Source organism: Melospiza melodia, chromosome Z, assembly GCF_035770615.1.
Source record: "Melospiza melodia melodia isolate bMelMel2 chromosome Z, bMelMel2.pri, whole genome shotgun sequence".
Classification (NCBI taxonomy): domain Eukaryota; kingdom Metazoa; phylum Chordata; class Aves; order Passeriformes; family Passerellidae; genus Melospiza; species Melospiza melodia.
In genome coordinates, this window is record NC_086226.1 from 41843319 (window position 1) to 41867000 (window position 23682).

At 38.5% G+C, this 23682-nt stretch overlaps 1 protein-coding gene across 2 annotated transcripts in view; it reads right to left on the reverse strand.

Moving 5' to 3' along the window:
- Positions 1 to 15261, reverse strand: part of SV2C (synaptic vesicle glycoprotein 2C) — a 109806-nt gene extending 94545 nt beyond the window's left edge. The window contains exon 1 of one of the 2 annotated variants that reach the window (XM_063181259.1): positions 15087 to 15261. The gene's annotated coding sequence lies outside the window, so the exon portion shown is untranslated. Of the gene's footprint in view, positions 1 to 13666; positions 13686 to 15086 lie in introns of those variants that run through there. The other variant, XM_063181260.1, reaches the window with a different exon arrangement.
- Between the last annotated feature and the right edge of the window lie 8421 nt (positions 15262 to 23682).

Genomic DNA, 23682 nt, shown 5'->3' on the forward strand with positions numbered 1-23682 from the left:
AAAAAAAATATTCTGTTCCCTGTGTTTGAATTTGCACAGCAGAAAGATGTGGTGAGCTGAAAATCTCAAAAATAAATTCTGTCATACAAACCATCTCTATTTTATTTTAAAGCAGAATGCCACCTGGTAATCTTTGTGCTTTATAGACATGAACAATTCTCTGATTCACTGAGATCCTCAGTATTCCACCTTACTCTTAGCCTAATTTTTAGTCTGGTTCTTAAAATCTTTTGACATTCAGCAGTGAAGTTTACCATATCCCTGGAGTTCCTTGCTTTGAAACTGATTGCGCTTCTTCTCTTGTAGAGTTTTAATTGGCTGTCAGGGCTCCTAGTCCCTCATTAAGACCCATTAAGACCCAAGTCCCTCATTAAATCCAGCCCTGCCTCACCCAGTACCCTTTCCAGTACACCAGATGCTCTGCCATGGGCTCAAGTTCCCTCTTAAGCTCAGACTTGGCCACCTCAAGTCTGCCTGAGCTTCACTATAGCTGCACTATATAGCTCCATCTGTCTCCTATTCCCTGCTGTTCCTGAATCTCAGACTGGACTTGCCTGACAGATCAGGGACATAACACTGCCCAACTCTGACGAGCACCAGACACTTGCTGAAAAGTGTTGCTCTCACCATGCTCTGCCTCAGGACAATGTTCCATCAGCGACAGCATTGCCCTGCCCACACTGTGGTCCCCCCCATCTCCTGCCCTGCCGTCTCTCCTGGAGCAGTCTTATGGTTGCTGCTCCTTGGCTACTCTCCTAAGGGCCACAGCCTGGTCTAAGCCATCTCCTGCCCTGCCATCTCTCCTGGAGCAGTCTCATGGTTGCTGCTCCTTGGCTACTCTCCTGAGGGCCAAAGCCTGGTCTCAGCCAAAGGCCCCGAACCAGCAGGCCGAAGGTGCCTGTGTGAGGGGTCCCAGCAAGACTTGTAGGGCAAACCAAGTCTGTTGGGACACTCAACATCCTCGCAGAAAACAAGATCATACTCCTGACTTGCAGATTACCCGTAGGACCATTAAACTTCACTAAAAGCAGACAGTAAAGCTACAGACAGCAGGCTAAAATTCTATATACACAGGTCCATCTCTCTACTGACAATGCTGAAGGCATGTCTAGACTCTAGACACCAGAAATTTGAAAGCAGCTTTATCCATAGCGAATGGTATACTCAAAATTATAAAGCCTCTTGCGACCAAAACTTTATCTGGAAGAGCAGCAGCAATAGCCAAAAACCCAACATGGCGGTATTTTTCATTAGCAATCTCTGACCACAGTTGTTATCAGAATGGCTAGTTAGAAACCTTACTTTTGACATATGTAGCAAGTGCAGTCTACAAACAGACATTCTCAGGTCTCCTTTGTGGCAAGACAAGGGGAGCACACTGCACTTCACACACTGAGCTGCACTTTTTAGCATCAAGCCTCTCCTACCTATCTGCGATGTCATATTTCTGTTCTGCCGCATCAAGCAACAGCACACCTTTAAAGTCTGAAAAGGGTGTTTGCAAGGAACATTAGCGATGAATGTTTTAGACTGGATTGGAACAAATTAACACACACTGAAGCCAGGGTGATAGGCAATGAGGTATCACCTTCTATAGAACAATTATCTTCAGTAGTTTGCTAGAAGTGTGTGCTGAAAACACACGAGAAACAATTCAAAATTCTGCACAGCTTTTATCATTGACCAGGCTTATGAATTTATAGCACTTCAGCGTTTTTATATTATGACTGAATATTCAGGAAGAAAAATGTCATTGAAAGAAACCCTTGAAAGGACAAAGGCTGAAGCTACAGAATCTCTGCTGCGTTCAGGAGCCGTGGGCTTGATTTCCTGTGCTGCCATTCAAGTAGTATATTAGACATATTATCAAAGCATTATCTTCCATCAAACATAAAGAGGGGACTGGGAGTCATTGGACATCATCTGGAGCAGGTGGTGTCAAAAGTGTTAAATCTGTGGAGCCTTTGGTATGGAGCACATAAATAAAAACTGTTAACCCCACAGTTCTGAAGGGAGCATAACATACTACCTCTGCCAGCTGCTGAGATCAAATGTATTAATTTCTTGATTCACATTAAAAGAGTTTTCATTAAAAGGAACTGGAATAAAAACATGGGAGGGAAAAAGTCAAAATCAGTAATAGTTCCTTAATAATTATAAAATACCTCCACCTTATTTTATGCCTTCCTGCTGAAAGGAGTGGTTGTTTTTTACAGCAATGTAAATTAGGCAGAGGAGATACACAGTCATATTTTTTACTGTGGTTTCTTCTAAATCCCAAGGTTCAGTATAATATGATAAATCAAACCATTAGGAAAGAGTGTACACAGCAGCCTTATTTAATTTTTCATGTCATTTGCATGTTTTGAAAGGTGGAACCCACTCTCACTGGCTCAATCCTTAAAAGCCATGCATTCCCCAAGAGGTAAGAATTACTTAACATTTAACAGCTTAGTTTTATCTTTCACTAGACAGTGGTCTCTGACACTGCAAAGGTCATCCCGACCTGTCTGTGTTCTAAAGCAATTTCCCTTGAATTTATGTCTTCCATCTGATTAATCATTATCCCCATTTTCCACTCTGGCTCTTTACTGATATTGCCCTCAAACAAAACCAGCCATGACCCTTCAGCAGATAATCAAGAACAGATGCCTGCATAGTGGTTCCATGTTCACAAGTGCTTTTTGTTTAACTGAAGATATTGCTACTATCAGTCACACAGAGCACTGCCATATCAATAACATCCCTTGACAAGGGGATCATACTGTTATCAGCACCTCAGATACATTCACAGAGCATGTTAAAGGACACTACTTGCACTCTCCAGTGATTCTAATACACCCTCATGCTTCGGCACGCATAATTTAAATGTTCTACATTACTAATAGGCATTTAGAAGCATTTCACTTTTTCTTCTCTTCTGACTTGGCCTATAATTATCGCTTTTATTTCATCCAAAAGAAACAGTAAGACCCTTCTTATCCACCCACAGTGGGGTCCCTGGATGACTCAAATCAGGTAATATTTTTGGTTCAAAGGCAGAAAATTATCTACATGCAACCAGCGCCAGCTGACTAACAAAAGAAATTGGTGTTACACTCGAAAAAGGTTTCCTGTGTACTCTGGGGCCAAGGAGTCTGAAGAAAGCATTAAAAAAAAAACCAACACACTTGTGTGTGTAGAGGCATATGCCCAAAACAGGCAAAATGAACAGCAAGTAAAGTCCAAATTAAGGCCTAATACACCGCGGTCTAAAAGTAATTTTCTTTTTCTGGGAAAAATAAGAGAATACTTGGATGCCATAAATTTTTACATTTAATTAGAAAAGCAATTTTGGAAGAGAAATTTTTACTATATCAGCCAATTAGTTATTGACTATAGTTTACAATCAGCTTTTAAAAAGTATCACATTGTGGTCGCCTCAGGATATAGGTCATATTAAGTGCTTAATTCCTTGAATATGTGTGCATCAGCTTTCATGGAAAACAGTTTTGTAGATTGTATAGTTGAATCAGCACTCAGTGTTTGCTCCCCCCAAAGCAAGGGACTTCCCCTTTAAGGAAGTTCTTAATTTAACCCAAAATTATACAGGAATTTGGATCAGTGCATCTTCTCTGTCCATTGCAGGTGCTCTCCTGGCCTCTCTACATCTTTCAGTGGTTCACACCCAGAGCAACACATAAGCCTTGCATACTCTGCTGTTGTAGCACTCTTAGACCAGCAGGTAACAGGTTTTCTTAGTGGTATTTTTAACACTTACTCGGATTTTTTAAAAAGCCTCTACATGTTTACAGAGCCCTTAGGAAGTACAGTAACTCTTCCTTTTCAATCAAATCTATTCCATTTATGCTGTACATTTTCTTAGGAAAATGTATTTATTAAAAATAGCTTCCTCATTAAAAATCCACATTACTAAATTATCAAAAACAGAAGACATGAACCAAATTACCGCTTCCATTATTTTAAAATATTAAATAAAATTTATTTTAATATTTTAACAAAAGCAATCATTTAAAGAAAATTGTTAGCATAAAGTTCAGCCAACAAAAGGATACTTCAGCTCTCAGTAGTTCATTTTCCCAGTCACAGGGGTGGAGGAACACAGTGTATTGGAGCCTGTAGCTTGCTCCTATTCCTAGATATTGAAATAAAAATATATAAAAAGCTTCCATTTTTTCATGTGTAAAAGGGACAATATAAAACAATTTTTTTCCCAAACACAAAAAATATATTTTTACCCAATAACCACAAATAAAATGGACATAAAGTATACTTCATAAAGAATCATCAATATTTGACAGGAAAAAAAATTAATTGATAATTCAGCTCCATTTCCTACTCATGTCCTGGCAGACACTTTCTCTGTCAACACCTATTTTCCACAAGGTTTCCACTTTATCAACCAAGTTGTCTTATTCTACAAGAACCTATGCCCTTGAGGTAATAATTCATATGAACAGCTCCATAGCGAAAAAGAAGATTATAGATACATTACATATCTATGTGCATATAAACAGATATTTGTACATATATGGGGAAAAACCTTCACTGGATGTTGTTTAGAAATTAGGTTTCTGTGTTTTGAATTCCTACAATCTGCTTCTGTACAACACAGAGCTAGGAATTTTTTTTTTAATTAAATATTGCATCTGACTACATTATTCTTAAGATTAGTCATATGAAAAAATATTGAAGAAAATATGCCAAAAATCTTATGCCCTACAATCAGGAAAAACTTTTCAGCACAGGATGCAAAAATCCTCATGTATTTCTAAGAGAAGGAAAGAATTAACTATGGCTGTCACATGTGAATTTGGATAATGAAGGTAAACTTTCTATCTCACCACTAGCCCAAAGTAATTTTGGCTGATAAAAATCCCTAAAATGCTGCAGTCTTCATGTGTTCTGAGCTATGTGAGGAGATTTATTCAACATATTATTTCCACCTTAGAATTAGGTATTTTTTACTATGAAATCCACTTCTATTCAAATTCTTTCTGTGTACTCCTAAGTACATTTCCCTAGGAAGAGAAAAATAGCCAAAAAAGCTAAATAATGGCCAGCTATGAACTGACAGTATATGCTACAACATCTCCATAAATAAACAGAGAACTAAATGACTCTGCAGCTCTACAGTTTGGAAGAACTGCAGAAGAATGCTAAACAACATAATTTTTCAGCTAGACAAACTTTTTGATTCAGGTTGTTATCTGGATTTTGTTTCTTCACTTGCTGGCATCTACAGTAATTCTATTCTGAAACACTGTACCTGAAGTGAGCATATGTGAAGCCTAGAAGGTTTAGGAAAAATATTATTTATATCTTTACCACAACACCCCCTAAAACATCAAAGTGGAATGTTACCACACTTGCTTACACTATGCTATACACTCAAGGGGAATACACTTGAGTTCCTCATATTTCAGCAAGAATACACAATAAAATTACTATTTGGTGATTTCTATAAGTAAAAACTACTTAGAGAGAAGTAAATATATTGAAAGAAGTTGGTTTGCAATAGTTTCCCAAATATTGGAAAATTTATTATCTTCCATTGGACTACAGAGCTGACAGTCATCATGCTCATTTGTTAATATAATACAGAAATTAGCAAGTAATTTCTCCAGTGAAAATTTGTTCTTCTGCGAAAATTACTTATTTCCTGGAAAGAAACAGTTTCCCCATCTGCTAAGATTAAGTAGAGTGGCAGCAGCGTGACATTCTACTTAATAATTTTGTACAGCTGGTTACAGCAAGGAATCTTCTACACTGTTTTGCATGACCACATGAATGATAAATATTCGTTAAAGACAGAAAAAAGAACTTAAATCAATTTTGTGAGTTCTGGTAGTTTTCTGCCATGAAATTATAGCTGAAATTGAGCTGAAACACTTAAAATTGGGAGGAAAATTGTAAGTAACATTTTAAGCTTTTCATGCCATGTGGAGCAAAACCAACATACAGGAGGCAATTCAGTCATCTTCCTAAGCAAAAGGGTGAGCCGGGTATGAGAAATAATGATTACTCACAGGTAATGAATTTCAATCCCAGCTGGGGATCTGAAAGACAATTATTTTCTTAATTTTCAAAAATTGAAGTCCACTGATACTTTCTAAAGCAACTGATAGGCCAAGCAATGACTTACATGTAGTAGAGAAAATCACCCTGAATGGGTTACTCTTGAATTATTCCCAGGTCACTTTAGTCAAAAGATGTGTCAGAGCAATACTCAGTGGGGTTTTTTTTAGTGCTTATAGTCGGTTGTTCCAGATTCATAATCAACACTGTAATGCTATTTTACAACAGAAAAAAGCTTTTTTTAAAACCATTTAACAAATGTGAACTGAAAGAGAAGGAGTCTTCTTGTTTCTACAGAGGAAGTTAGTACAAAACAAGCTGCACTCCACAAAAAACTGCCTTGAGGAGGAAAGGTGTCCAGGACTAAAGCCTTATGGTTGCTTCCAGACTATTAATGAGTAGCACCACATCTTGAACAGCCACCATCTTCATGAAGAGACATGGTCATGGACAGACAGCAGATAGCCAAGCCACAGCTCCAGCAAATACCTTCAAGGATATTGGTATTTTATTAATTTGGATTTTAGCTGCGAAAGTCTTTAAGGAGCAAGCTTTGCTCTGTTCAATATAGGACCTAATTAATAATGGTATTTGATAACAGCTACTTTTATCTAATTTACACCTATTTTCTAAACATCTGGTTCTTAAAATGTTTGACCAATTAGCTAAGAGGCTTTTTTATCTTCCCTGCCTTCTAGTTTTTCTGAGCAAAGACACAGAACCACACTGATTGTATTATCTTTTAACCTTTGTGAGTTTGTGATAGGTTGTTCAGGTATACAAGGACTGATCCCTTAATTATTTTTAATACAGATATCTACAGAATTCAACTGGAATTTGTCTTTAGTAAGAATTTTTGTAAATATGGGCCTAAATATTTTTGTTGAGATATTCAGAGTTTAAGGAGTGCATTTATGGAACAGAAGATAGCTCATATCCTCAAGATCATGTAGTAAGTAAAATTTTTAAGACCTTTACAATTAATAAAGACTTAGATTCTCCCAAGTTCAGATGTGAAGGAAATATGAAATTAAATTTGAAGAAATATAAGTTGAATAAATTTTAGTGCATTTAAGCAGACCAATGCTAGTTGTTTCCACTAGGGTCTAACACTTATAACACCTTTATATGGTTTTTAGGAAAAACAGACTCACTGCTCCATGTCCACATTGTTGTTTGTTTGTTTTCCTTTCCAGTTCATTTGAAGGCATGGAGAGCACTGGAAAGGAATTAGTATTCCACCTGAATGGACCAAAGAAATTATCAAAGACTAACATAAAAGGCTTTTCAGTTTTCTCAACAAGTGGGCTGAATTTTTGCTGCAACAGTCTTGGCCTACCCAACTTGGGAAACCACATGAAATATGTTCAATTTAAGAATCCATTTGTTAATTTAGAGCACCAAAGAATGAAGTTGTAAGTGTATACTTGCTGTTCCCCATAGGGATCATTTCTCAGCAGGTGAATGTAATGTCCACAAAAGGATTGAAACATACATAGAGAAAATACATTTTTTCTCTTTAAAGGTGAAGTTATGCCCTTATAACCTCTATAAGGCTTTATAAGGTAGTTATACGCCCACAAAATGGATGTGATTTCTTTTGTTTATGGTACTGACAAACACATCCACACAAAATATTCTATGCTAGTAAGCATGACAATATCTGCCAAGGCTGACCATATATGTTCTATGTAAATGCAAGTTTTAGATACCACACAATACTTGAAATCTTAGAAGGTTACAATTTTTCTAGCCAAGTGTTTATTTATTGATCAATATAGGTAGGACTATTTAAAATCAGATGGAAAATAATCAGAGAGAAAAAAATATCAATTTCTTTTTAGCCCTTTCTCTCCAACAGACCTCTATATTGACAGATTCTAAGCCAAATTCCCATTGAATGCAATTGCATTAACCACATTTGAATTACAGTGAGATTTACTGGCATCTAAACTAGTCCTTATATGTGAATATGCAATAGATGTCCCTGCTCTCACAGCTGAGGAGAAGCCGGTGTAAAATATCTTTGTCAACAGACACTTGAGCCATTACATAATACTTTTTAGCTCAATGGGACATTTATCTCCATGCTGTTTGTAGGCAGCCATGTCACAAAATATTTTGCATGGAATTCTACACTAGAAAAATCACACACAGTAACATCTTTCTAAGAGAGAATGAGAGATGTTTTCTCCAAGAAGAATCAGGTCCTCTGTACTAACATCAGTCTTTGGGCAAAGAGACCCCATTTTAACTTACATTGCTGTACAGCACCATGTAACCTCTGCAAATGCAGAATAACCACATTCTGGAATGCATTAACAAGAGTTTCACCTGAGGCAACATTCCCCTCTGTTTGTCAAGATGTGGTTAGATTAGTATTTCCAATTTTGCCCCTCTTACCAATATATTGTTATAAGGAAGAAAGTCCTCATACTGAGTCAGTGAAGCATGGGAATGGTTACACACAGAAGCCTTGAGGTCCCCATCCCTGGAGATTTAAACTTTGGTTGTGAAAGGCCCTGAGCAACCCAATCTAACTATAAAATTGTCCCTGCATTTAGAAGCGGACTGGATTAAGTAATTTCAAGAACTACCTTCAAATGTACAGTATTCAATGGTGCATTTGCACTGCAGTAGTGTTGTGCAGAAACCTTCCTGTAAGTTTTAAATTAATTACCTTTGAATGAGGACAATCTATACGCATCACGATCCACACCGCAGGATAATCTCAAGAACTATGTTTGTAGTTCATTCAGAGCATCGTATTGGTGTACCAAACTGCCACAGAAACTAGCTATATTAAACCTCTCCATTACGTCTGCAGTATACTGCAGCCCGTGATGAGATGGCATACCAGGGAAAGAGCAGATTACATCTGCATAGCAGAGATTCCCATGAGCCTTAGTACTCCTTTTTTTTTCTCCACTAAACAGATCACCCCTAAAAACATTCCAGGCACAGTAAGAAATTTGTTAGTTATATGTCCTACATCACTAAGGGTGCTTTTGTCTGATACTCTCTCTGTTTCCAGAATTTGATTTATTTAATGAAAGAAGTAACGGTTGAGTTGTTTGAAAGTAAGGCACTGCTCATAGGCTGAGAAAGAGTTAAAAGGATAAGTGAATGCAGTGTCAGTGGTAGACTGTCCACCGGCTAGTCATGAAGAGAGTCTGTGAGTTCTGCTCACAAGAAGCAGACACCAAGACACCAAGAATTGCCTAGACACCAAGAATTTTGCCCAAAAGAAAAAGCCAACAGCAACGGCACAACTATTTGCTGATATGAAAAATAGGAGAACAAGACATCAAATGGTAACCTTTGGTACTTTTGCCTACTGTATTTCAGGTGAATATTAAAATCAAACAAGCCTGAGTCGAAAACATGAAACACACCAATCAGTGTAGCTTAAAAAAAAAAAGTAAATTATACAGGTAAAGCCTTTAAAATGCATGCCTAGTATATTAGGCATACATATGCTTACACAGAATGAAATCACAGAAACACAGGAACGGGTCAGATTGGGAGAGACCACAGTGGGTCACCTTGTCCAAACTCCCTGCATAAGCTAGGCCATCCCAGAACTCATGGCACAGGATTGCATCCAGACGGTTCTGGATTATCTCCACTGAGGGAGGCTCCACACCCTCTCTGAGCTATCTGTTCCACTGCAAGGTGACCTGCACAATAAATTTCTTCTTCATGTTCAGGTGGACCTTCCTGGGCATCAGCGTCTGCCCACTGCCTCCTGTTCTACTGCCTGGCACCACTAGGAAGTGCCTAGTCCATTCTATTGGTACCCTCCCTTCAAATACTTGCACACATCAATGAGTTCCCTCTCACTCGTCTCTTCTCAAGACTGGACAGGCCTAACTCACACAGCTTTCTTCTATAAAAGAGATGCTACTGCCCTCTCATCAACTTTGTCACCCTCCACTGAACTCACCCTAGGAGCTCCATGCCTCTTTGGTCCTGAGTCCAGAACTGGACACAGCATTCCTGGGGAGACCTTGCTAGGGCTGAGTACAGGGGCAGGATCACCTTCCATGACCTGTTGGCAATGCTCTTCCTAATGCCCCCCAGGATACCACTGGCATTCTTGGCCACCAGAACACTCTGCTGGCCCATGGACAGTTCTGGTCCAAGAAGTCATTAATTTCTCAGCCTTAGAAACAGTACAGGCAACCACTGTTTGTAAGACTGCAGCAATAGCTGTGATTGCCAGATAAAAGCAAAACCCTCTATGGTTAAGGGAGGTGGGGATGGTAGAATACATTTTGCAAAGACATCTTCGGATAAGCACTGCTATGCTTACAGACAGCAAATTTTATCCTCCAGCTCCGTACAGATTGAAAATGGTGTCAGCTAAAGATACGGAGGCCCTGTGAGGTGCTGTGAATAAAGTCATCTCTCCATTCCAGAGTTACCATGGTTAAATGGTAAAATAGTGATTAAATAATTATTTTCCATAATGCATCTCATGAAGCTTTTTCCTATACAAGCCCTCATGTGATCATTAAAGGGGAACAATCCTGCAAGATGCTTTAATGCCGCTACGAACAGTATGCATTGTAACATGGATTTTCCGTCAAAAATCAAGACGTGCTTGTGAGACTCAGACTTCCACTCTAGAACAAAGCACATAACCAGGCCTATGCAGCCATGACCACAAAAATAACCTGCAGCGAAAGAGAGAGCCAGCTACAGGGATGCTGCTTTATCTTAAAAAAAAATAAATCTTGCGGCTGGCAAGGAAACATGAAGCTGCAGCAGCACCATGTTTTTATGAGTCCCAGATCAATATAAAGCTAAATGCCTTGTGTGCTGAAGCAGATAAATTATGTGATAGGTGTCATTTGTATTTTTAATATGGTGCATCTTCAGTCCAATTAGAAATATTTGGATGGAATCTCCACCTAATCGTGAAAGTCTCTGATGTCTTGCTGACGCATAGCAAGTCTTTATTGTCAGCAGTCAGTCAGCAGAAATACAGACAAACAGAGGTAAGAATTCAGTGTCAAAAATGAAAGGATGCTAACGGTATCTTAGTATTATTACAGTGAATTACACTGCATTACATTTTTAAGTGATTTTGTTTGTTGCGTATGCAACATTTAAACTTTTATTAGCCTCTCTGGATGAGAAAATGACTGAGAGTTGGAACCACAAAGAAGGAAGGACTGAGCTGGATATTGCTTTCCTCCATTTGTTTTTGTTTTTTTTTTGAACAAGAGGACAAATGTCTCAATAATAATCACACTAAAGAAACTTACATTTGATTATATTTCATGCACACTTATTTATCTCTTGCTGACATAAAACTGGTGATTTGAAAACAAACCTGACTAATAGATCACTGACCTGTAACATATGTATTTACATGAGAATATGTACTCTGTGTGTTTAGAATATCTCTAGATGAACAGTGTAGCAATATAGGAAACCAAAGAAGAATTAAAGATTGATAATTAAAATTATCAACCACTGCTTTATGGAAAAAGAGGCCCACCGTGTTTTGCAACAAAGATACTAGAAAATACATAACATTTAATTTAAAACTGAGGAAGTTTGATAAGTTAAAAGGAAAATTAAACTACCTTTTTCTTTGCAACGTCAATACTTTGAGCACAATTTCAATTTTTTCCCCCTTATATTGCTTGCAAACACTTAAAAGAAGAAAAGCTGTAAATCTAGTCCTCCGAGTCATTTTACAAAGGACTCCATTCTGTTTTAATAGGAAAATGTTATGCACTACATCATATGAAAGCAGAGGCAGCAGCTGTGAGTTCCCTATCACAGGTTTGCAAACACATTTAATCTAATTGATGAGCTTTTGTTTAAACATGCATTGATATGCATCCTGTGGCGCATATGGTTTGCAAAGATTCACAACAATATACAGCCCAAGTAATCTGCCTGTGGTGCTGAAACAACTTTGATAATATTGAGAATGTGAAATATTTTTGTTAATACTACTTCCATGCAAGAAAAAGAACCACAAACAAACAAAGCAACAACATAGAAAAAAAAAGAGAAAACACAACTAACTAAAACCCTAGATAATTATATAGCTGGATGCATTCTATTTCACACTGCAACCTAAATTCAAATCACACTGATTTAACAGAATGATCAGGACCACTGTGGATAAACTTTTGTCAGTTGTGCTTTGAAACACACATTTCAAAAAGCCAATTTGAAATTTACCACTTGTTCAAGTAATTTACACAAGTTTACATTCCTGGATATACATAGATTCAGTTACAGATTTCACATGCTAATGTCACCTGAGGTAACACCATGTTTCGTAAACATAACATTTTTTAGTATTTATTTTTTGGTTTTTGCAAGTATCTTTCTCGCATGTTGATAGAACTTAGAAAAAAAAACTAACACCTTTGCTTTATTATTTTTGAAAATATATTAGATTTCTCAAATATATAATGAGAAAATATTTGTTTTGATTTCATTTGGTCAAATTTAAATCCATTTTTCCCAAAAGCAATGACGCATAATTTAACATCAAATTGCCATCAGAGAAACTACGTATTTAGTCAGTGCTACTGATATTCAGGGTCATTTTTGTTGAAACACCATAGGAATACAGCTTTAGAAATACAGACATTAAAGAAATGATTGTTTTTTCTTTTTCCTCAAGTATCAATTCAAGATGTTTGGAGACTGGACATAATCAATAATTTTAATTGACTGACTGTCTTTTTCTCTATATTTGGCCTGTGCAAAGCTTTTCTCCAAATAAAAGTAGAAGTCTACTTGGAACTTACTGTGACTATTTTGTCAAATTCTTCACTTCTTTGGAATATAGAAAAGTGAGACTTCTTGCTCCCACATTAAGGAAACAGATAAAAAAAAAAAACCAAACCAAAAAAAAAAAAAAAAAAAAAAAAAAAAAAAACCAAACAAAAAACCCCAACCAAACAAACAAAAAGCCCAACAAAACCATACAATAGTAAGCTATCATTCAGGGAAATTGTAGAAAATGCCTAAGTGAGAGGGAAGGAATGGTGGGGTTTTGTTTACCATGCTGCTTTCAGTATTCAGGACAATATTGAATAAATGAACAGTTACAGGGAAAACCAAACATTTTACAAGATGGTGAAATTGCTGTTTTCATTCTCACAGGGAACTCAACCCAGGGAAAAAAAATGTAAAACTTCTATTTGGGAGGATATGCAACACAGTTAAAACAGGACCCTTTCACTTTGAGAACTTGGAGGAAAACTTCCAATAGAAATATACTATTTACAATTAATCCAATCAGAGACCTTCATTTGGCTTGTATGTTGGGAGTTTTTTTCCTGAAACCCTTTGTGGCTTATTGTGAATTCATCAGGAAAATCCTTCCAGTATCTCCTTTCAGCTCCACTTCCACTTCTATCTGCAATTCCCCTGAGAAGCAGTAATTTTTGGCTGAGTTTGTGCCACCTTTACAGATGAATTCAGCAGCTCCCTCTCTCTCCTAAGGCAGAAGTTCCTGTTAGCTCCCTGCACTGCAGTGCAATGCAGCCCAAGTACCAGCAGTACCAAGTGCGTTTGTCTGAGTAGGTTTCCCTTGTGTTGTACTAACCTCTGCAATCCATCCCCCTCTCCATCAGAGATACACTCAGCAGCGTCCTAACTCTTTACGGAAAGGAGAGCAGGATACTATCAATCACAGAGGAGCCCGGGTGATCTCAGCATCTTTCGATGAGACAGCCTCCCTCCTCCCCACCTATCTTTATATGCTTCTTCCTCATCTTTCTCTTCTCTCCTCAGCCCCCTCCCTTCTGTACAGATGTGCCGTGCCCACCCCAGCCAGGATGACTCAGCTCCCACCCTCGTCCCCTACTCTCACTGCACCCACAGTGTTTGGCAGGATTAGGCCCCTAAGCCTAATCAGAGATCCTACACATTCAATTACCCACATCACCCAGCCCTCCAGCCCCTGGGGCGTCCTGCCTCCTCTCAGGACTGCCAGACCTGCTCCTATGCCTCTTTTAATTCCTCGGGCTCTTCTACCCTGGAATCTTCTTTAAATTAGATGCGTGTTGCCTCAAAGAGTCTCACTCACCATCCCATGGCTCTTCCTAACCCTAGACTTGGGCTATACTTTTCATCATTGTGACTTCTGTGTTCTCTCCTCCCCACATGTGTCAGAATCGTCTCGGGACCTAAATTCCCAAAGCCCCTTGCAAAACAGGACTTAGTATGTTTTGGAGAACTCCTTTCCTGAAGCTGCAGAGAAGGAAATCCCTCCCTGCACTTTACCGGTCACAAATGCTAAACTGTTTACTGAACACAGTCAATGTGAGTGACAGTTCTTGAAGGAAATCTATAGCGACAAAAGCAACAGTGTTCTCAAAACCACTTAAATTGGTTATTCTCTTTGTTTTATCCCGTCCCCCCTCCCCCCTTCCTTTCCTGTTGCAAGGTCTGAAATGACGATTGTTCCCTCCTTAACGTATCTTGGAAAGTGTCGGTCCCCTGAGGAACTGGAATTGACATCCTTTCTGCACCTTCGGTTTTCCTCACCATCCTTACGATATCTGCAAACTTGTATTCCTCAAACATCTGGAGTCTGTGAACCTCGACAACCCTGGTTTTTGCTCCCCTAGCGTGCAAAAGTTTCAGCTTTAAGAAGCCAGATTCTAAAGCGAAGATTAGGCGCTCGGAGCTTCTCGGATCTGTGTAACCTGCTTTCTCTGCGCAAAGACCGAGCTCTGGGCAGAGCAGGAGTGAGCAGCAGCCGAGCACAGACCGCTCACGGCGCTCACCGCGGAGATGAGAGGGAACCCCGCGCTGCCGTCTAGCGCCCGACCTGCCCCGAAGGGAGCAAGAGAGCTCTACCCCGTCCCCGGCAAGCAAGACCCCTCCAAGTCCCGTGAAAAAGTTGAAGCCAAGCATGCAAAAAAAAAAAAAAAAAAAAAAAAAAAAAAAAAAAAAAAAAAAAAGGAAAAGTTGCTCTCGAGCAGAGTCGCGGCAGCCCGAGCGCCCGGAGCATCACTTACCGGGGGGCAGGCGGCGGCGGAGAGCCGGGGCTGCTCCCTCCGCTCCCGCTGCTCCTGCTGGCGGCGTGAAGCTGCGGGAGGGAGCGAGCAGAGCCTCTCGGAGGAGCCGCCGAGCGTGACAGACCAGAGGAGGGGCGGACCGGAGCGGCTGTGTGGGCTTCGCGTTGCGGTGGAGCCTCTGCGGCAGTGCCGGGGAGAGAGGGGGAGCGGGCGGGAGGCGCGGGGCGGGCGGCGGCCGCCACCATCAATAACCGGGGGCGTGGGGCGCGGCGAGGGCGATCCCCGCCGCAGGCAGCGGCCCCAGCCGGCCCAGGGGAGGCACAGAAACGCCCCCGCCCCCGCCGCCGGCACGGCTGGAAGCCTCCGGGGAAACAGGGCCCTTTTCCTGCTAGAAGGGAAAAATTAAATCAGTGACGCTCACGCATTCACTTTGTTGCAGAAGACAGTGTTCTATGAGAGGTGAGGACAGGAGAGAACATATGAAATTAGTTGTTTCTATACAGGTTGCAACAGGCCCGATGATCATCCAGAGATCGCTGCATCCCTCCTCTTTATTCTCTTCCCAGAGTGCGAGCAGTGAACACTTTGCAGCAACAGTGAGAAACCGCCTGTGCTCCACACGCAAAGACTGAGAGTAAAGATCAGTGCTGGTGCAGGAAGAGCCACAAGCAATATTCACTTTCCTGAGTGGAAAAATTACTGACTGCAAGAAGAGTGAACAGACTAGAACAGATTGCTTGAAGTGATAGTGAATTTGTATCCCACATGTTTTAGGAAGACATCAGAAAAACATGTTTATTGATTGTTTTAGGACAAACAGGAAAAATAGATTAGTTGTGAAACCTTTTTTTTTGGACAGTAGGAAGTTATTATGTTTATTTCTCTAGTCAACTTATATTTAAAGTAGTGACATCAGAAACTGAAAACTACATCATAACTTTATCACACTAGTTGTTATAGCCACTCTAGAACAAAGAACATGGAGCTAGTTCCTCCTTTATGGTTGTATACATTTACTTGCAATTGTATTGACAAAGCCTGTAATGTGACAAACACAGTGGTATTGCCAAAATGAAAGTGTGAGAGAAACTGAACAGGTAGGACTCCATATTAAAAACCAGCAAATATTCAGCCAGTTTTATTAACAAGTACGGGATTTGAATTCATCTTCCCAAAATATATTAATCCACAAAATATGCCTATAGGAGAAAGGTAGGGTAATGGGTGGGTACCATTATTGCCCCCTCCCATACTCTGGACATGCCTAGTGTGTGCCCACTAAGTGTTGTAATTTTTGATAGTTCGTCTGCCTTTGAGTCTTCCTGTCAATATTTGCGAGCTTCTACGCTTTGAAATATTTTTCTTTTCCTCTGTTGTAGAGCAAAAGACTCAAACAGTAAAAGAAAGTGGCTTATTGATTGGCTACCCAGGGGAAAATCTGAATGAACTATGCATGGAGTGCTGTCAAGTGTGAAACACAAGTAGAGAAACAGAAAAGAAACATCTATTACTTTTCTGTCCCTTTCAGTAATCCTAGCATTAGAGAATTGCACCTGGTGTTACAAAATAGCGCTTTAGTAAATATACTAAACTTGTCACATACAAAATACAAAAAGAAAAAAATATTCCAACATTTTCATATGGCAAGAAAAGAAAAGGCTATTTGTGCTATACAAATAAGAATGGTGACAAAATGTCATTTCCATCCATTTACTGTTGACTATTTAATAGAAAACTTCTGTATGTAATGTATCTTAAGCCAATGCTACTGTATTTTACTGAAATAAATTGATTAGGATAAAGACCTGCTCCCTGTGAGTTCTTGAGCACATAAAACAACTATGGAAGAAGGAAACACCACCACATTTATGTTTTGAACATATAGGACTAAAATGCTAAGGAAAAAAACCCACCGTGATAAAAGCATAATGGACAAACTCAATGTTTTTTCTTAACCTTACCTTCAGATTCCACAAAGAAACAACCACTAACGCAGTTCCTCCTCATCTACAGCATTAGAGAGAGGGACATTTATGAGATAGGTTTGTAGGCATTTTCTAGCAATAAGGAGGATAGATCAAAAGATTAAAACAAGAAGTTTTAATCATTTGATCCACAGAAGTAAAATGTGTGCAGTTCCATAGTCAGGTTAAACTGATGTAACGCTGTGCTTCTGCCAGACACATTGGTTCTTCCATTTGCTCTTCATCCTGTCACATTCTTAGCATCAGCTTTATCCCTTGTATGGCTTCAGGATTAAATGGTCTGGTGAGTGCATCTGCCTTCAGAGTACCTCTAGAAACCAAAGGAAAGTATGTCAAAGAGTGGTGGGCTTTCACCTAGACCAGTGACTGGCTCACTTGTCTCAGGCTGAGTTATGACAATGCCAAACCTTCAGCCCATATGTGGGACTGATTGTGCCAGCTCAGATAACTTGTTGTGGGACCATGAAGCATCACTGAAGTAAAACTGCATAATGTCTACTTGATCTGTTTTCTGTACATGAGGAGTATCTGTAGGAATGCAGAAATTTCTAACCCTAAAACCTCCCCACTGCAGGTTGGCAGGAAGTCTTATTCTTGCCACCAACAAACAGATCCTGAGCTTGATTGCTTGAATACTAGTGATTTAGATGAATAAAATACCTCTCAAGTTTGAGATTTCTACACAGACTGCTTCCATTTTTCCTCTTCCTGGATCTGATGGTTTACACCTTTCTGAAATTGGCTCTCAAGAGTACTCTTTCATATCAAATGTAAAATGTTATCTTTGTATGCAGTCATTTAAACTTATGATACCTGCTGCTCCATCAGTTTTCTATAGAGACTATGACACATCTAGAGTTTTTCATTTACAGCTGTCATATTTACACAATACATTTGTCAAAATACACGTTTCTTATTGCTAGTGGATGACCCTAGAATATAACCACAAAAACATTGCATTCATTCTCCAAGAGAACAAAACCAAAGATGTTCTTTCTAGCTGTTTGAAGAACAGCAAAACCTAAGTGGCATTACTTTGTAAAGCAATTGAAAAATTCAGACCTTATGATTCTGAATGTTATTTATCCCATACTGGTTTTAAAAGTATATGGCAAATAAATGTCTGTGTTAAAATACTGTAGATAGTTAGCCATCATTATTTTTTAAATTTATTTTAACCTGACCCTTAAATGTTTGTCTGTGTCATATTAGCTTTGATACTCCTTTATATCATTTCAAGGAAATAAATACAGTAACATTTCTATATAGAACCATCTTAAAATAGCAACCAGAAAAGATTGATAGCATTTCCCTTAAAACTGAAGTTAGATTCTTCACAGAACCAGGATCTTACACCAAACTGCATGTTTCTTTTGTACAAGTTCCACCTTTATCACTGTTTCCATCCTACAGGTAATTTCCTTGACTTAAAACAGGGTAATGGGAAATGAATAGAATATAGATGTAAAGCACATAGAAACATTTGGGGTTAATCTTCAACAAGGGGTCAGGGATCCACAGGAATCCTCTGAGCTGCCATGGTAAACAGCTTACCTCAGCCACGAAAGCACTTTATTATTCTATTGTATGCAGCAGATAAACCTTTCAGACTACATCCATGCACAGTGACCTGAGAGAAACATTTGGACACCACTTTCTTCCAAATAACTAACAGCAGGGAAACGGCAGCTGAACATACTGAACAAATTCAGTATGACTTCAGGTGACAGAGATGGAAAAAAATGTCTACAGATTTTCTCAAAGATAAGAAAAAATAATTCTGTTTTCTTTAGTTATGCATGAGCTATTGTCTGAATTTGAACCTAAAGATTGTATATCATTATGTTTAGCTACAGCCAATTGAAAATATTACACAAATATAAAGAGGACTGCAATGAAAGGGAAAAATCTGATACTTCTTTGTCAAATGAAAATCACTTTTTAAATAGTCCATCACTTTTAAAATAGTCTATACAGTAGCAATTCATACCTGTAATAAGCATCTATCAGACTGCATTTTCTTGTGTCCTCATAAAACAAACAAAAAACCATGACAGGTTAAGCCTACCCACCACTGATCAAAAGATCCTCTACCTCTTCTAAAATCTCTTCTAAAATGAAAGGTGAAGAATCACTAAATAAATCCTAACATAATGAAGGCAGCAGCAACCTGATCAGCTAAGTACTCTACCAACAAGAGGACTATTAATATCGTAATCTTTTTGGTCCTTATTCCCATAGCATTTGGTTTGTTTTGTCTAAATCTGTTTGCTGTCTAAATCTCAAAATCAAATTTTCAGGAATGTGTTACTTTCTAGACAAGGAATATTAAATACCTGTCTCCTAAATCCTAGTTTAGGGTCTTCTGCTGATCTGCTGTATTGCCCTTGAACAGAAAATTGTCTTGAGCCTGTTTCCTGTCTTGTTCTTTGGTGTCTTGTTTATTCAAGATTTTTTGTCTTTACACATAAGGAATAATACGATCTCACTGCTGTCATGACTGAGCAGTTTAGGTCACTTAAAGGATCACTATCAAAGCTATTACAGAAGCAGAGTTAATATAAATTTGAGAAAGCATAACACATCTTGATGGTAAGGTTCACTCTTACAGCATGGAGGGAACATGCAAAGGTAAAGTGTATGAGAATCAATTTAGAATAATTTACACAGAGTCTGGAAATGGAAAAGGGTAAGGATGCAAGAGGGTCATGGAGACCCTCCTGTTGGGTCATGGGATTCAAAGGGGACCTCTTTGGCTTCTAAACTCCTGACAGAACTAAGGAGAGGCTGAGTACCAGAAGTGATGAAGTACCAGACACCCTGTAATGACCTCGTATTTTCATAGCTTAGTATTTGCACCTGCATCCACTGAGATATATTCTCTGAGACTAGATAAGTGGCATGAAGTTACAATGAAATTATGCCAGGACTACCTTTTTAATGAAAAATACACTGAATAACATATATTATAATTTAAAATCTGCAAAAAAAATCATATATATAACCTGATGTTTCAATTATGAATGCACATTTTTCCTGCAATTATCTCAATGATGTGTATGGCGCCTCAGAGTGTTGATTCTTGCATATGTATAATAAAAAGCTATGTAAATCACAACTTGACTTAAACTTCCCTGTGGTATCCATGAGCCTCTGAAGAGATTGGAATCCTTGTTTGTAGTATGAAGCTGGAACATATCACACAGCTGAAACATTAGTTAATATGTTAGTTTCAGATAGAAAGTAGGTAGGTAACAAGTTTAATGGTCTATATTTGAATAGCATTGTGTATTCATAATTTCCTTTCTGATTTCTTTTCTTCAAATAAGAAAGTGCAACAAGTATTTGTCCTAATGAATTCCTAAGAGAAAAAGAATAAAAATCCTGTAATTAAAGAAAATTCCACAGAAGATTTGGGGGCTTGGGGTTTTTTTCCATTACGTATACTGCTCCATTCTTTGAAGGTATGTATAATCAAATTAGAGACTAGAACGAAGCCATAAGAAACTTCAGTTCCAAAGACAAAACAATAATAGGAGTTATGAAACAGATCTATATAAAATGCACCACAGTGCAAATGGATGATTCACTGTGGACCTCAACAGAGTTTTTGGTAAGAAGTGGAAGAAAATAAACACAATTAAATACATCAAGTGTGCTTTGCACAGGCATTGCTCAGTCTGAATTAAGTTAATGAAAAGAATCTGATATTCCTGGAACTGTTAATCAGCCCAGGAACTCCAGGAGTCTCCTTAATTGTTTAGCACTCTGATTATTAAGCACTTCAAAACCTGTAGCAGATTCTATTCTATTATATCTTTAGAGCTATCTTGACAGAATTTGAACATTTAAAATATATATATATGATAGGCGTTTTTCTGGACCATATTTCAGGAAGTATTTTCATTTAGAAAGAATAATCTGTACCTGAAAGCTAATTATTTGATGATTTAGTCCTTTATAGACTCCCTCTCCTCTCCTCTCCTCTCCTCTCCTCTCCTCTCCTCTCCTCTCCTCTCCTCTCCTCTCCTCTCCTCTCCTCTCCTCTCCTCTCCTCTCCTCTCCTCTCCTCTCCTCTCCTCTCCTCTCCTCTCCTCTCCTCTCCTCTCCTCTCCTCTCCTCTCCTCTCCTCTCCTCTCCTCTCCTCTCCTCTCCTCTCCTCTCCTCTCCTCTCCTCTCCTCTCCTCTCCTCTCCTCTCCTCATTATTCAGTGTCATTTGACTCCACTGTATCCAAAGGGATCTACTAACAAGAACCTGTGTCACTCTTGCCCTTCTGGGATGGGTGTCAAGAGCAGACTATGAATGGTGTAATGGACATCAACCCTTGGACTGCTTTATGCTTTAGGATCAGGAGTCAAATTTTTATGTTTTTTAAACTAGCAGAGATTTTGCATTTTGGCAGGAGTAGAGCTGAGCTGAAAATCTGCTTAGGGGTACTTGTAGTTGTGTGCAAATAATGTGTTCCAAGAGACAGCCTCATTTCAAATATAATTCTATAAAACATTCCAAAAATAGAATGAAGTTAGGAATGTCTGTAGAGTCCATCCATAAAGCTACTTCTGATTCAAAAAATAAGGAGACTTAGAAAAATCTTTATCTAAAATCCTATCTGAATATCCAACATAAATCCAAAACATTTTTGAATCCTCTGCTTGCTGTAAGAGCTGGAGAAGCAAGCCTGAAATCTGACCATTTTCCCCTGTATCCTAGAGTTATATGAACATATATGTGTGCATATATATATGTACACACACACACATATATATATCCCCTTCCCCAGGGAAGTGGTCATGGCGCCGCTCCCACATTCACAAGCCTACAGTTATCATGTCATCTTTGAAAGATAGATCTGAAGCATTGTGTTTCTTCCAGTGATCAGTTTTTCATATGAGGCGAGGGTGGGGGATGTCTAAGTAAATATTCACGCAAGTAACAACTCCCCTACTTGACTAGGTTCTTCACACTGGATTTCTGAAGGAAGTTTATTTTTCAGTCTTCCTCTCTTTAATGATGTTTTGTCATATCTATATTATAAAATCATGCCTGGTGAAATAGTTTGCAGAATAAATCTAAAAATGCTCAGTAAATCTTTTCCAATGTTAGATGATTAATTTTATCATAATGCTCACAGTATGTGTACTATAATTATTCTACTATAATTATTCTACTTCTGGTCAATATAATTTATTCAACATTTGCCTTGAACAATTTTTATAACTGTGTTTTGCCGGTTTTCAATTAGTTTTCTTTCTCTTAAATTATTTGTTGATATAAAGAATGCCTAGTTCCCAAAATGGTAAAACTTGTATAAAAAGCTCATCTGAAATCAAATTTGTTTTAAATCTGGGGTGTCACAGCTTTTATAAACAAAACTGATGACCTTGTATTAGAGCATTTGAATTTTACATAGATCTCTACTTTTAAAAAGAACATCAAAATGGTAATGTAAAATAATAAATATTTGGAGCAAAAGCACCACATAGAAAATATTCTCCTGAAAGATTTCTGACTTGTGGTGTTGTTTCATAAACAAGTCAAAGATTCTATTTAGATTAATCACTGTTTTTGCAGAGATGTGCAGCTGCAGTTGATCATATCTCCTACTTATCAACTTACAAATTATTGAGCTAATTTCATTTTTGGCTGAGATCACACACATAAAATATAGTAGTACATAAAGGAGATGACAGGAAGAGAAAATTCAGCTTTCTTCATCTAATGATATTTTTCTAAAAACTATTATGAATTATGAATTTTGTTGCTAGGAGCAACACCATACAAAGTATTTTCCCGGCTGCCTTAGTTATTACAGCTCTGTCTACTTATCATCACATGTATTCTCTACATGTAATGTACTCACTACTAATTTCATTTTCATAGCCTTCCAAGTCAAACATTTCTTCCAGAAAGCCCACAGAGACAATCATCCAAATGGCTGTTTTGTTCCAGTAACAAATCCGGAAATAGGATGATGTCAGAGGAGAAGTAAGCAGAAAATAACACAGTTAAAAAAAAATATTTTTTTTTCTCAGGACACTGAAAATAGCACCTCTATGCTTCTATTTGAAGTTTTTTGGCTCTAAGATGGAGGAGCTTCTGACTGGAATTGAATATGTTGGCAGACATGCTGAATGAATACACATTCAAGAGCTCATCGTCTGAATCAGCGGAGTCAACCACTCTAAGAAAATGCAGATCTCTGAAACTGGAGAATTCTGGGGATGAAGTCGCTGATAGGTAAAATTATATTCACCTCCATCTTTTGTACTTGAAATATCAGTATAAATCAAATAATTTCTGCCTCTAATTACCTCATTTATGCTCTGCCATGAATTGACTAGAAAAGTTCATGTACATAGAGTCATGAAATATTCCGTGTTGGAAGGAACGTGTCAGGATCATTGACTCCAGCTCCTGGCCCTGCACAGGAGACCCCCAAAAATAACATAAGATACCCAAGAGCATTGTCCAAATGCTTCCTTGAATTCAGAAGGGATGGTGCTGTGGCAACTTCCCTGGGGAACCTGTTCCAATGAATAACCACTCTCTGGGTGGAACAAGTTTTTCTGATATCCAGCCTAAACCTACTAACTCAGCTTTGTGGCGTTT